The following is a 14,257-nucleotide window of genomic DNA, read 5'->3' as shown; positions in this document are numbered from 1 at the left end:
ATGATCTTATTATTGTATTACGGCCTGCATTATTTTGCCTCATGCCCTACTGATATTAGTATTAAGTTAGGGTCGTCGAGTCTATTGTTGTTTCTACGGCCTGCATGATTCTGCCTCATGCCCCACTGGTCATAGCGATAGATGAGATCTAATATGTTTATTAGATTTATCTCTATTAAATGGTTGAATGTTGATGAATTGTTTCTTTCATAAAAAGAAGTTCGGTTACTTGCAGTCATTGGTTTAGCATGAACTAATTAGTGTTGAAATCTTTTTGCCAGTGACCAGTATTTGTTTAAACAATGATATTCATAATGATAACCGATTCTTCTTACACAACCCCATGAGCTTTAACCGATTTATTCTTAAGAATATGCTGGAATCGGCTATTTAGTCGATTTCCTTTCATATCGGCTCTCAGAGCCGCACATTCGGGACTGTCTGGCAACACCGGCATGTTCCGTCCTTAATTACTGATAAGCTTTCTCTTCTTGTTAATTGCAGGGTCAAATTGACTGGTACGTCTCGGGAGGAGTGCGCAGGATCGACCATCCTTGCGCTGAAGCTAGACGGATCTCTAGCTCTATCGAGCGGACCCTTCCGGCTTGCTCATGTGTCCTCGGCATAGGACGAAATTCGGTGTCGACACATAGCTAATTACTAGTTGATGCTAAAAATTATCTAAATTAGCTATGGTTAACTAATTAACTTGTTGCCTAACAATTAGTTGGAAACTTGACTAGAAAATTAGCTCAACTATTAACCATCATGTTTGGATGCACTAGAGCTAATTTTTAGGTAGCTAACAATTAACCCTTGTACGTATTAAACAGGCTCTTAATCTTGAAAAAAAAAACACAATTCCATTTTCATCCTACAGTGTAGCAGCTGGAGCCTTGTAAAAATAAGGCCTAACAATAATTGCCCTTGTTAAAGACAAATTCTCTACCGCAACGAACCTCTTTGGCTCTGTGTGTGCATTGCGCTAACACCGCAACATTCCACTCTAAAATACTATTACAGTGCTTTGTAAGTGAATTGTTCATTATTTCCTTCAGCTTTCAGTTTCCTCATGCTTCATGGTGGGTGCATACAGAATATGACAACCGGCTTTGCTTTCACGCATCTCTTGCGGTTTGAGTTTGATCAGTGCGCTCTTGTGAGTTGAATTCACAGTGACGACGTGGCAATTAGATTCAGCTGCAACTACAAGCAAGGAAGAGACTTTTTTTTTATATATATATAACCACGCCATTCACGCGAGAAGAGTAGTATGATTAACGAAGGTGAGAACCAAATGTTGCTACAAGGACAACACTCTCTACCGCGGCGCCTGCCTCTTTGCACAAGTACGAGTAGGTTCCTTCCTTGAAGTAGGGGCAACAGGGAGATGCTCAACAACAAATGCTGCTACACGTACAGCGTACTAGTGTACAAGACACCAACCACTCAATTCCATGTGGAACGTACTCTAAGGATACACCGGGACCTCTAAGGGCTTGTAGCTTGTTCAATAGGGGAGAGAACTAGAGGAGTTGAATTTTATCTCGTAAGGGATTGAATCCCTCTCTATCCCCTCTACTGCCTTTGGATTGGAGACTAACCGAACAAACCCTAAGAACATGTGTCTATTGACGCACACGATTATTTCTCTCTGTCCCGTATTTACTTTCTTCCTCACATCTCTTCGTCTCCGGCGATCACCGCTGGCACGCCGCACGCCCACCACTCACCTCCCACCGTCGCTACCACAGGCGGCCGGCCCGCCCGCCCTTAACATCAGTTCATTCTGTCATCTGTTTCCCCTGTGATAGAGACCCTATTGCATCATACTACATTGCTTCCGCCACCTCAACCGCTACTATGCCCGCCTGCGACCTCATCGCCTATCCTACCACCGTTACATGCGTTGCAAGTTGCAACTTTAACAAACTGGTACGTGCATTGCAAGTTGGATCTTGCCAAATCATGAACAGGACCATGAAATTTTGGCCCACTGTTTGTCATGTCCGTAACCTCTGTCAAGCGTGTAAAGGCCATATATACGTGCATTTGCAATGCGAAATCATGAACTGGACCATCGCTTACTCATGTTCGTTTAAACTTATCAGCCCGGCTTATCTGTCATGGTACAATGTTTTTCTCTTACAATAAAACAGCTTCAGCCAGCTTAACAGCCGCAAAAACCATCAGCCGAATAGCTTTGCCCATAGCTCTGTCCCGAGTGAAGGTCAAACGTTCCACAGCCCAGTCCGATTACATATCGAGTGCTCCCGCCCCTTCCCATGCTGCAATTTCTATAAAAAATCATCCAAATGTGCTAAAAAAATTGGACGTAGCTAGCACCCGGACGTCCGGACGTTAGCCCTGTCCAGACGTCCGGACGCTAGCCCTTGTCCGTATGTCTGCTCTTGTTCTGCCTGCTGCGCATGCCAGGCTGCTTCTGCTTGACCCGCCTGCTGCACGCGCTCGCATACGTCTGTTGCTGCTACGCGTCTACGCATGCTGCCCTATCTCGGGGATGGAACGGGCGCGCTCTACAGGAAGGCGTAGTGAAGTCACTGTGCTTTTGACGTGCAGCATTAGGGCGTGTTTAGTTTCCAAAATTTTTTGCCTCCTACAGTAAAAGAGCATGTTTGGACACATGCATGGAGTACTGAATGTAGACAAAAAAAACTAATTGCACAGGTCTCGGCAAAATCGCGAGACGAATCTTTTAAGCCTAATTAGTCCATGAAAAGCCTTAAGTGCTACAGTAACCCACATGTGCTAATGGCCGATTGATTAGTATCATTAGATTCGTCTCGCAGTTTCCTGATGGTTCTGTAATTTGTTTTTTTTATTAGTATCCAAAAACCCCTCCCGACATCCTTCCGACACATTCGATGTGACACCCAAAAATTTTCACCTACCCAACTAAACACACCCTAAGCCAAATAAAGCGGTTTGACAATTAAAGAGACTGTGTATATCCAACAAGTACATGAGTAGTTGGTAGTATGCATGCTTCTACTACATGCCCCGCCTGCGGCCTGCTGTGTGCCTACTCATGGATGTTGCTGCTATGCATGCTGCTGCGCGCGCCTATGTATATCTGCTTCTGCTATGCATGCCGGTGCGCATGCACACGGGACCGCCTCCGCATGCGCTTCCCGTGCTCACTAATGAAAGCACTTGAAATACAAAACATTTGCTACAGCATACGTCTGAAACATATGAAATATTTAGACATACTTGTGCAACATATGTGTATACCCACTGCAACCACAGCACATGGCCAGTGATCTTGACCATGTACAACATTCCAACATGGTTGTGTCAGAAGAGAAAGTACCTTCTCCTCACTATTCTTATTTCTGGCCCTAAACAACTAGGCATTGATATAGACGTGTTCCTCGAGCCCTTGATGCAAGAAATGGAGAGGCTATGGAGGCATGGGGAGCAGATGTACGATGCGTTCCGAAAGGAGGACTTCATATGTAGAGCAATAATATTTGTTACTACCAATGATTACCCCACGCTGTTTGCTTTGTCTAGACAGATCAAAGGGAAGACGGGATGCTTGGTTTGCTTGGATGGTACTACATGGGTGTACCTAGATGCATCCAAGAAGATAGTTTACCTAAGGAACCGACGCTTCTTAAAGACAAGTCACAAGTACCGTAGCAAATTGTTCTTTAGATTTTATGACAACGCCCCGGAGATTGAACCCCCTCAGGAGAGACATCATAATGGAGAACATGTGTACAGAATGGTGAAAAACATATGCATCGTCTATGGAAAAAAGAATCCAGATGGGACCAACAGAGATAGAAGCACACCTCCTGTCGAAGGCGTACCTTTCAAGAAACAATCGATCTTCTTTCAGTATCTGCCTTATTGGCCAGACTTGGAGGTCCCCCATGCCATTGATGCTATGCACGTGCAGAAGAATGTCTTTGAGAGTCTTATTGCTACCTTGATGGACACAGGCAAGTCAAAGGATGGTCTGAAAGCTCAAAAAGACATGGTGCAGCTAAACGTGATGCCACAGCTTCACCCGGTACCTAAGGCTAATGGAAAATACACTCTGCCCGCGGCATGCTTCAACCTAACACCAGACAAGAAAAGAGCTATATGCACTTTCCTGAGGGGGATCAAAGTCCCAACTGGGTTTTCAGCAAATGTGAAGAAGCTAGTGTCGATGAAGAACTTGTCAATAACTCACTGCAAGGCTCACGATTGCCATGTGATGCTGACAGTGTTTCTACCTATTGCAATTAGGGCTATAAAGCCAGAGTTCTTGAAAATGGCCATCACCCGCATGTGCTACTTCTTTTTGAAGATCTCACAGAAGACGATTGGCAAGGAACAGTTGAGTGACCTACATGAATTTGTGGTGGAGACACAAAACCAACTGGAGATGTGTTTACCTCCTGCTTTTTTTGATATAATGCCACATCTCATGATTCACATGGTTCATCAGATACAGGCGCTTGGCCGTTGCTACTTGCATGAAATGTGGTCATATGAGCGGTTCATGTCGGTTTTAAGTCAATACATGCATAATCGAGCATACCCAGAGGGCTCCATGATAGAGGGTTACAGTACTAAAGAAGTTGTCGAGTGCTGTCAAGAGTACCTAAAAGTACAGAAAGGGATTGGTAAACCCGATTCTCGTCACAAGGGTAGGCTGGCTAGGAAGGGCACCAGTTGTAGAAAAGTGTTCATCGACCATGATTACAAAGAGGTGAGTCGGGCGCATTACAGTGTCTTGCAGAGTACACAACTGATGCAACCGTATATTGATGAACACTTGGCTATCATTATGGCGGAGAGAAATGGCCGTTCGGATGATTGGGTCATGAAATAGCACAAGCAACGACTAACTACATGGTTGAAGAACCAAAACATACCGCCTGAAGAAACCATAGACTCTATTACCATCAGTAGGTTGGCGGAGGGGCCATCGAGACAAGTGACATCTTGGAATGCTTATGACATCAATGGGTACACGTACTATACCCACGCAAAGGATAGTAAATATGTGAACCAAAACAGCGGCGTTCGAATAGAGGCTCTCGATGGATTAGGGCGAAAGATCCAATACTTTGGCATCATTGAAGAGATATGGGAACTTGACTATGGAAGGGATATAACGGTGGCCCTATTTCGATGCCGCTGGATCAAACAACACCAACTGAACGAGATCGGATTGAGAGTCCTGGATCTCGAGAATCTAGGCTACCAAGATGACCCTTGGGTGCCCGCTTCACGTGTCGCACAGGTTTTCTATATGTCTGACCCACAAAGTAACCTCCCCCCGAAGAAGAAGACAAAGCACGTGGTTGCCTCTGGGAAACAACACATTATTGGAGTCGATGGCGTGGATGATGCTGAAGCTTACAATAAGTACGATGAGATGTCGCTATTCACAGACTTTCCTAAGAAGATCAGTGTTGTGGAAAAGAACCTCCCTAAAGACATAATGCCATGGGAACGAAAAGGTGTCAAAGGGAAAGTCGTTACAGCGGGCTAGCTAGTTGTTGAACGTGGAGTGTTTGTGTAAGTGTGTGTTTGTAAGACTTCATTTATGCATGCGTGTGAGACTATATATTTATGTACGTGTGTAAGACTATATATTTTTGTATGTGTATGAGACTACATTTTATGCATGTGTGTGAGACTACCCTTTGCAACATCCAGATGACTCTATTTGAACATCCACTTTATTACTACAAAATTTCATTTGTCAAAGTTTGAGCACTTCAAATTTTCAAATTTAAAAAAATGACAAGTTCAAACGGGATTTTCAACCACTAAATGTTTTTGAGCTGAAAAAGTGATGAATACCAAAGTTGTATAACTCATCAAGATCTATAACTTTTATTTTGATCATTTCTTTATCTGACAAAGTGATAGTAAACATTGTTCACAAATCAACATGTTTCTCGTATAATTCATGAAACTATGAGTCATGTGAATTTATGAACAATGTTTACTAATACTTTGTCACATGAAAAAGTGACCAAAATAAAAGTTGTAGATAGTGAGGAGTTCAACAACTTTTTTGTTCACGACTTTTATTGTTGAAATCATTTAAGGTTTCAAAATCTTGTTTGAAGTTGCCATTTAGTGAAATTCAAAATTTGAACTATTCAAATTTTGTCAAATGAAAATATGATCAAAATAAAAGTTGTACATATTGATGAGTTCTACAACTTTGGTATTCATGAGTTTTTCATGTGAAATCATTTACTCTTTCAAAATATTGTTTCAAGTTGAAATTATTTGAATTTCAAAATTTGAATCATTCAAACAAAGTCACATGACAAGATGACCAAAATAAAAGTTTTACATGTTGATGAGTTATACAACTTTTATGTTTACAACATTTTCATTTTATTTCATTTAACGTCATAAAATTGTATTCAAAGTTTTAAAATTCAAATTTTTAATTTTTGTTTTTTTTTGTTTTCTATATTGTTTTGACTACAATTGTTTATATATATATTTCTTCATATATAGAATAATAAAAAATATTATATTTGTGTATATACACAATTTTTTTATATTACTTTGTGTTTTTATGATATAAAAAAATAGAATTTATAATTTAAAAAAATATTTGTAGGGGCGTTGGATCAGGAACCGCTCCTAAAAATTCATTTGTAGGGGCGGCTGGATCAGAAACCGCCCCTACAAATGGTACCTAGTACAAATAGGAGGGAAGCGCACGGGAGTCATCGTCTGGGCACTGTCATCTTCCTCCGACGCCGTCAGGCTGCCTAGGGTTTCCGCCGCCGGTCCCGTGCCCACCGACACCCGCACCCGGTCCCCGGCGCCCGCCCCCGCGCGCCGACCCCCGGCGTCCCACGCCCGGCCCCCGGCACCCTCCCCCGCGCGCCGACCCCCGGCGTCCCACGCCCGGCCCCCGGCACCCTCCCCCGCGCGCTGACCCCCGGCGTCCCGCACCCGGCCCCCGCCGCCATCCCCCGTGCGCCGACCCCCGGCGTCCCGTGCCCGGCCCCGGCGCCCTCCCCCGTGCGCCGACCCCCGGCGTCCCGCGCCCGGCCCCTGGCGCCCGCCCCCCGCATGCCGACACCCGCACCCGGTCCCCGGCGCCCACCCCCGCGCGCGCCGACCCCCATCGTCCCGCGCCCGGCCCCCGGCGTCCTCCCCCGCGTGCCGACCCCCGGCGACCCGCGCCCGGCCCCCGGCGCCCGCCCCCGCTCGCCGACGACCCGCACCCGGCCCTCGGCTCAGGTTTGTTCCGTCCCTTGAACCTTCTTCTTGTCTTCCGTTCCTATCGGTACATTGTTATCGTGCACACCGAGGATGCTGCACACACGCCCTATCGGTACATTGTTTTCTCGCAATTTCCAGATGAATTCTTTTGTCATTGGATCTATTTCACTGTGTGATGGCCATTGCTTGTTCTCCCCCATATGTTTGCGAGCACGGATGGTTGTGGTTGTTGTTGACACAGCTTATGTACTACCCATGGTCGCTAGTTCGGAGAAGCCTCACCATTGCCCTGCACCCTGTTCTGCATGTTGCAGCTCGATCTCTTATTCCTGCACCACCCCTATAATTCAAGTTTTGTCATTGATTGCTCCTTTTTGTGAGGAATACTTGCTGTTACTATTTATCTAGCTTAGCACACGTACCTACCTCACATGAAACACAAGGTCTTGCCTAGTCCTATACTTGTTGTCGTTTATTCTGCTTCTTTCGATCCTAATTCCGAAGCCAACCTCCCATAAGTATAGGTTGTAGAATTCTTTCGCCTCCCTCGTAAGGTTGGAAAATTGGCTCCCTTGGACGGTCCTGGGCAGTTTTTAGCACTCGATTGATGGCGCTCTCTTCTAGTGGAGCTAAGCGTGAGTCAGGTGCATGTTTCCCCCTCTTCCTGCAGTGTGTCAAATAATGTTCGTCAGCTAAAGTATAGGTCGTGACTTTCTTGCCACAGCCCAATAGTCCCTTTACTTCTCCATCGCCGCAGGAGATAAGATCAATTAGGCTGATTTACTAGTGGAATAAATCAAGATGAAATAGCAGGGTTAGGTATTAACTGATATTGTTGCTTACCTCTTGATGCTGCTGGTTAGATTTGCAAATACTTGCTCCTGCTGATTCCCTGCTGCCCGAATGATTCCGTTGATTCGCGCGCGCTGCTACCCTCGCCTCTTCACCCCATTGCATTTCCTGGCTTCCAAGGTGGCCGACAGTCGCTGAACTTCGTTCCATCGCTTGATGGATTGGCTCTAAATCTTCTGGATTCCTCGTTGCTGGCGAACTTTGCAAGCTACCAACCGGCAAGACAGTTGCATCCTTCATCGTCGGCGTGACCGAAACTAGATTCATTGTTTTTGCATTGACGGGTCCTACTGCGGCTGCCCTGTTAGCGCCCACGCCCGCCATCAGTTTGGGAAGTGGTGTCGGCACCGGCTGCTCGAAGCTCGCCGTCGCCGCCAGCGCCGCCGTAACTGCTGCTTCCACCATCGTAACTGAAAGCTTAAAGTTGCAGTGCATTTGTTTCATGTCCCTTTTGCGTCTTCTTTTTGTTTTTTGAAAATAGAAATAATTAGCCTATCTAACTGAGTAGTGGATGTTAGAGCTTGAAAAGAAGCCTTTTCTCCCCCTTAGGCCTGTACTGAACTACTGACGAACTGAGTATGGTTGTGAACCTGCTACTGTTAGTAAACCTCATCAGTATATTCATGTTGGGCATCAGGCCCAACATGACAAGTACTGTAGAAAGAGACCTAGAGTTTTCGGCCCGTCATGGATAGCAGGACTTCTTAGTACCACTTCACTCATAACTAGAAGAGTTACAGCAGTGAAAGCAAAAGCAACATCACAGTAAAAAAAAGAGCTAAGTGTCTGTAGTGTTGTGTCAGTACTATTAAATTTCTAAAAACTGGATAGTGGTCATTTCAGCTAAGTGTCCGTGCTCATTTCAGTTAAGTTTCAGTGCTCATTTTAGTTAATTTTCAGTGCTCATTTCAGTTCAGTTTTAGTGCTCATTTCAGTTCAGTTTTAGTGCTCATTTCAGTTCAGTTTTAGTGCTCATTTCAGTTTCAATTTCAGTGCTATTTTCTGAATGTGAACTACTTGATGCTGTGATCTATCTAATGTTGTGATCTACCTAGTACCTGAATGCTGCTGGCTAGCTATAATCGGGCTTGCTGGCTGCTGGCTGCTGGCTCCTACTACTACTCTACTTATTAGGCAGTATCGGGCTGAGATCGGCCACTATAAGAAATTAATTGTGTTGGTTGTAATGTGCTTGCTGGCTACTGGCTGCTGGCTGGTACCAGTGGCTGTTGGCTGCTGGTTGGTCTCCTACAACTCCTATTACTACTACTTGCTACTCCTACTACTACTCTACTACTATACTCTCCTCTACTCCACTCTACTCCTCTCCTCTCCTAAGTAGCTTTTGCTACTTCTACTACTACTCTACTACTTCCCTAATACTACTGTTTACTACTTCTACTTCTGTCTTCTATCAACTACTGGCTGCTGGCTGCTGGCTACTGGCTGGTCTCCTACAACTCCTACTACTACTCTACTACTATACTCTCCTCTACTCCACTCTACTCCTCTCCTCTCCTAAGCAGCTTTTGCTACTTCTACTACTACTCTACTACTTCCCTAATACTACTGTTTACTACTTCTACTTCTGTCTTCTATCAACTACTTGTACTTCTGTCAACTAATTCTACTACTTCCCTACTACTACTGTCTACTACTTCTGATTGTCCAATCTGCCTATTAGGTTCAGAGGATATTAAGCATATGATGTTCATGTGTGATCGAGCAAAGTCAGTATGGCAGCTGTTGCTTTTTTGGGAAGCAGCACCTGCTTTTTTTTTGCCAAATCTCCCCTCTCCTCTATTTTTGCCGCATTTTCTATCCTCTATGTTTGGGAAGCAGCAGCTGCTTTTTTTACACCTTTTCCTCTCTATGTTTGTTAAGCAGCTGTTGCTTTTTTTTTGCCAAATCTCCCCTCTCCTCTCCTCTCCTTTGTTTTGCCGATGATGAAATTGTCCAAGTCCATACATTATATGGAATATGAGCTGATGATCAAGAACTTGTGAGGAACTTGGCATCATTAGCAGCCGCCCCTACATTACCTTCTCCTCTCTTCTCTGTTATGATGCCTTGATGCTCCAAGTTCAAGATCAGATGATGGTTGACATGTTTTTGAGGCCTCTACCACTGCTACTTCTTGTTTTTTATATTGTTGTTTTATAGGACTACTTTGGTTTATAGATGTTTTTGATTTCTTATACCTTCTCGCGTACCTAAAGCACACTTTCTTGCATCTTTTAGAACAAAGCGCGAAATAATGTCGCAGACAACAGACAGTGCAGCTCGATGCCCCGAGCATGATGAGCAGCCAACCCTTGAGGAGCAAGCACTAGAGGACCAGCTTACTCAGGAACAGTTCGATAACGAGGTAGAAAAGGATCTAGAAGTGATGCTTACTCAGGAGGAGTGTGACAAGGAGGAAGGCCCTAAAGGAGAGGCTACTGAAGGCGAAGAAGAAGAGGATGATGAGTCCGAAGAGGGATATGAAAGTTCCGAGGATCCTTTCCCACCTGAAGCAAGAAGGAGGCCAATGGAGGAAGATTTGGACAAGGATTTTGACCCAAACGAGGAGGTAGGGAAGAAGCCTTAGCATGTAAATTTTGCTAAAGCTTTAGCTGTGTTACCTCTGCTAACACTTTGACCTGTCCTATATACAGGTCCCTCCTGAAACTCAGAAAAGACGACGTCGACGTCCGCGACATCTCGCTTGACAAGACAGAGTAGAGGAAAGGAGAGCAGAGGCAACAACCACAGAGACGGATCACGATGGCTCTGCTCAACAAACTCAAGACACAACCATGACTACCAAGCCTAAGAGGAAACGAGGGGATAGAAAAGGAAATCTATATCCAGATAAGGCTTGCTATGTGATAACGGAGGTTGGGCCAGTAGGGGAGATCCTTGAGCCGAAGGAATTAAGAGGATGATTCCGTAATGCGATCGGGGCCCTAGTAAAAGATAAATTGAACCCAACAATCCCTAACTGGAAAGAGGTACCAGAGAACATAAAGAATGCACTATGGGATAGGCATCTGAAGGTCAATTTTAGATTTCCGGAGGGTAAGCACGAATTGGTAAAAAAATGCTATCAGGATGATGGGAGAGTCATTTCGACGTTGGAGGTCGGAGCTCAACACGAAGTATATCCGAAAGGGGTTAACTCCCTTCAACGAGTTCGGCAAAATAACTCCTAGTCAATGGGAGGAGCTCGTGGCTCAGAAGACTTCAACGGAGGCATTGGAGCTCAGTGCTCGTAACACCGAGCTAGCGAAGAGGAACAAACACCACCATCATCTAGGCCCCGGTGGCTACTATGCCAAGGAAAAGCAATTTAGGAAGATGGATGAAGAGGCCGTAGCTGCTGGGAATATCGATGTGACGAACTTGAAGGTACGCTCAAGGAACTGGACATATGCGAGGCATACAGAACCATCCGGCAGTAATCTTAAGTTTGATAAGCCAGAGACCCAAGAGGCGATATCAAGGATACTGAAATATGCTGAAGACAAAGAGACGGGCTCATTCAATCCTTCTAGAGAGAGGGACGAGCTTAGCCTTGGCTTGGGAAACAAGGAGCACACAAGCCGCACCAGGGGGCTAGGGAAAAGGATGACCTAGAAGCAAGGATTCAAAGAGGATAGGCACATGTACAAGAAACATGGTCGAGACCGGGAGACTAGTCTTGAGCTCCAAGTGAAGGCTCTAGTTGCGAAGGCGCTGGAGGAGCAAGGAATGTCTACGGAGCCACGTATATTAGTGACGCCGCCGGGAGAACTGGCATTAGTTGGCAGCCCTCTGAAAGTTCCTAGCAGCCAAGGTTCCACTGCAGCCACAACCCCAGTCGATCTCATACGGGAACCTACTAGTTGCACCTTGGTGTTTCTCAGCGGCCGGCAGAACACTGTGATGGAGGTGGCAACGGGTGTGGCACATCCTCCCGGTGGCTTACACCACAATAATAAGATACCGTCGGAATACACTAGGGTCGAGGTGCATACAGTGAAGCCCGAGTTCATGCAGTGGAGGATAGACTACGCAACTCCCGAGGGGCTGGTGTTACTCGGAGACGTTATGGGGCAGTTCATCCTCTGGCACAAATGGGACATTATATTGACTGCTTCTTCGCCGCCTCTCCTTCTCCCAAATTTGGAGCGAGTTGTTGAGGACGGGGAGATATTTTCATCGTCTCGTGACCCCCACATTCCTGAGATGCCACATTCTTCCCCGCCTGCTATCGAGCATGTGCCTGATAAGATGCCACAACCTTCTCCAGCTCGTACCGGGCAAGTGCATCATGAGATGCCACAGTCTTCTCAACAAGCACAACCGATACATGAACAACGAGTGTCTCCTGAAGAAGGTGATGCACAAGAAGATGAGGACGTGCCTGAATGGGAACTCCGAAAGAAGATTCCAATCAACATAAGGCCAGTTATGTTCCGATCAAAGACGTCTCGTCGGTGTCCAAGTGGTATTCCCATGATCAGTTTAAGCCTGAAAACCAAGTTAAAAAGTCCCATCACAGGGTTTTGAGGAGGCCGTTAGTAGCAAACTCCACCAAATTGCAAAGCAGTATCCAAATATTGATGCCATCGAATGGTCAAAGGATTGCCCAAAAATATGAAAGAGGCAAGCCCTTCCTACCAAACCGGGACATCCAGCGCCTACCACTTGGAATGAGAAGGTTCCATGATTGGTACTTGCGTGTTCTCCCAACGAGCATAGATATCATACAAGCATGCTTTCTCACCGGCACATTTGGAAGCCCAGTCAGGAAAATTGTCTTTGACTTCAATGACATGCACACAGGCTTTCACCTGGGAGAAATGGAGATGAATCTAATTCGCACATGGTGCCTGTAAGTCCTTGTCCTCCCGATATGATATGAATGTAATCTTTGAATTATGTTGTAACTAACCCACACCGTGATTTGTAGAATGCAAGTGCACATTGTCAAACAAATGCCAAGTGTGAAAGCCGGGTATGTAGACCCTCAAGCTATAGCCCAAACAAATTTTAATTACCCTAAACAGTGGACATTGGATGCCAAAGAGCTAGCAGCTGCAAAGACTCTTCGGGAGAAAGAGCGCATCCGTAGTGCGAAGCTAAGGGAAGAGTCCCTTAAGGTTGCAGCATACATTGCCTTGGCTTTCAAAAATCTCCAACACCACTCTACTATATGGCTACCATACAACTTCGAGTAAGCTCAACTCTATACTTAAAGCTTTGTTCGATATATTTCATTCGATGCAAAAGGGCTTATCTAGTTCTATGATTAAATCCATGCAGCAACCACTGGATTTATATAGCCGTCGATGTCGGGAGGAGCATGGCATGGGTCTTTGATTCATTAGATAAGGACACGGTGACATACAAAGACTTCATATCGATTCTCAAGACGTATACATATCGACAATCCTCATTACCTTATATGTTTGTATACATACTTGTAACGTTCACTTTTGGATAGTAACAAGTTGTATTTGCTAAAATAATTCGAACAGGGCATTTAGGTTCTATGTCACTAATCATCATGGAAGGCATGATCCAGCAAGGAAGGAAAAACTGGCTATAAAAACACTATGTGTGGTAAGTGTAACTTACTTCTTCAGTACTCCGTTACATGGCTGTCAAAAGCATTACTAAACATTTTCATATGCAAAACATACAGTGCCCCAAGCAGAAGCCTGGGAGTGTACATTGTGGATACTATATATGTTCTATGATGGGTAACACCGGTGCCTACAGGAGACACCCCTTAAGGGTAAGTTTGAACCTCTTCACCCATAGTATAAAAACTTCGTAAATGGTATGAAATACTAAACCGAAACTTGTTTTCTTGTAGTGGAGAGAAGAGAAAGGAATGAAAAGAGACCCATACAAGGATGACCAACTCTTAGAGCTCGTCGGCGACCTTTGCAACTTCATATTGGACCAGATTGTACACGTCAGAGGCGCCTACCATGACCGAGAGTCTAGTTAGGTACAAATCCTCAGTACCAACACCTTCGTGAGACAGAAAGGCTAGCTCTAGGACGTTGATAACAATGTGTATGGAATTTGTATATTTAATGATGGATTGTATATATTCATGTGAATTGGACTTGTAATTGTAGTTTATAGAATACTCTTATGTTTGTAGTCGCGGTCGCGGGGTGTTCGGCAACGCGAACGCTGG

The sequence above is a fragment of the Miscanthus floridulus genome, chromosome 10 (genome assembly GCF_019320115.1).
Source record: "Miscanthus floridulus cultivar M001 chromosome 10, ASM1932011v1, whole genome shotgun sequence".
Lineage (NCBI taxonomy): Eukaryota > Viridiplantae > Streptophyta > Magnoliopsida > Poales > Poaceae > Miscanthus > Miscanthus floridulus.
This window is presented reverse-complemented; position numbering follows the sequence as displayed.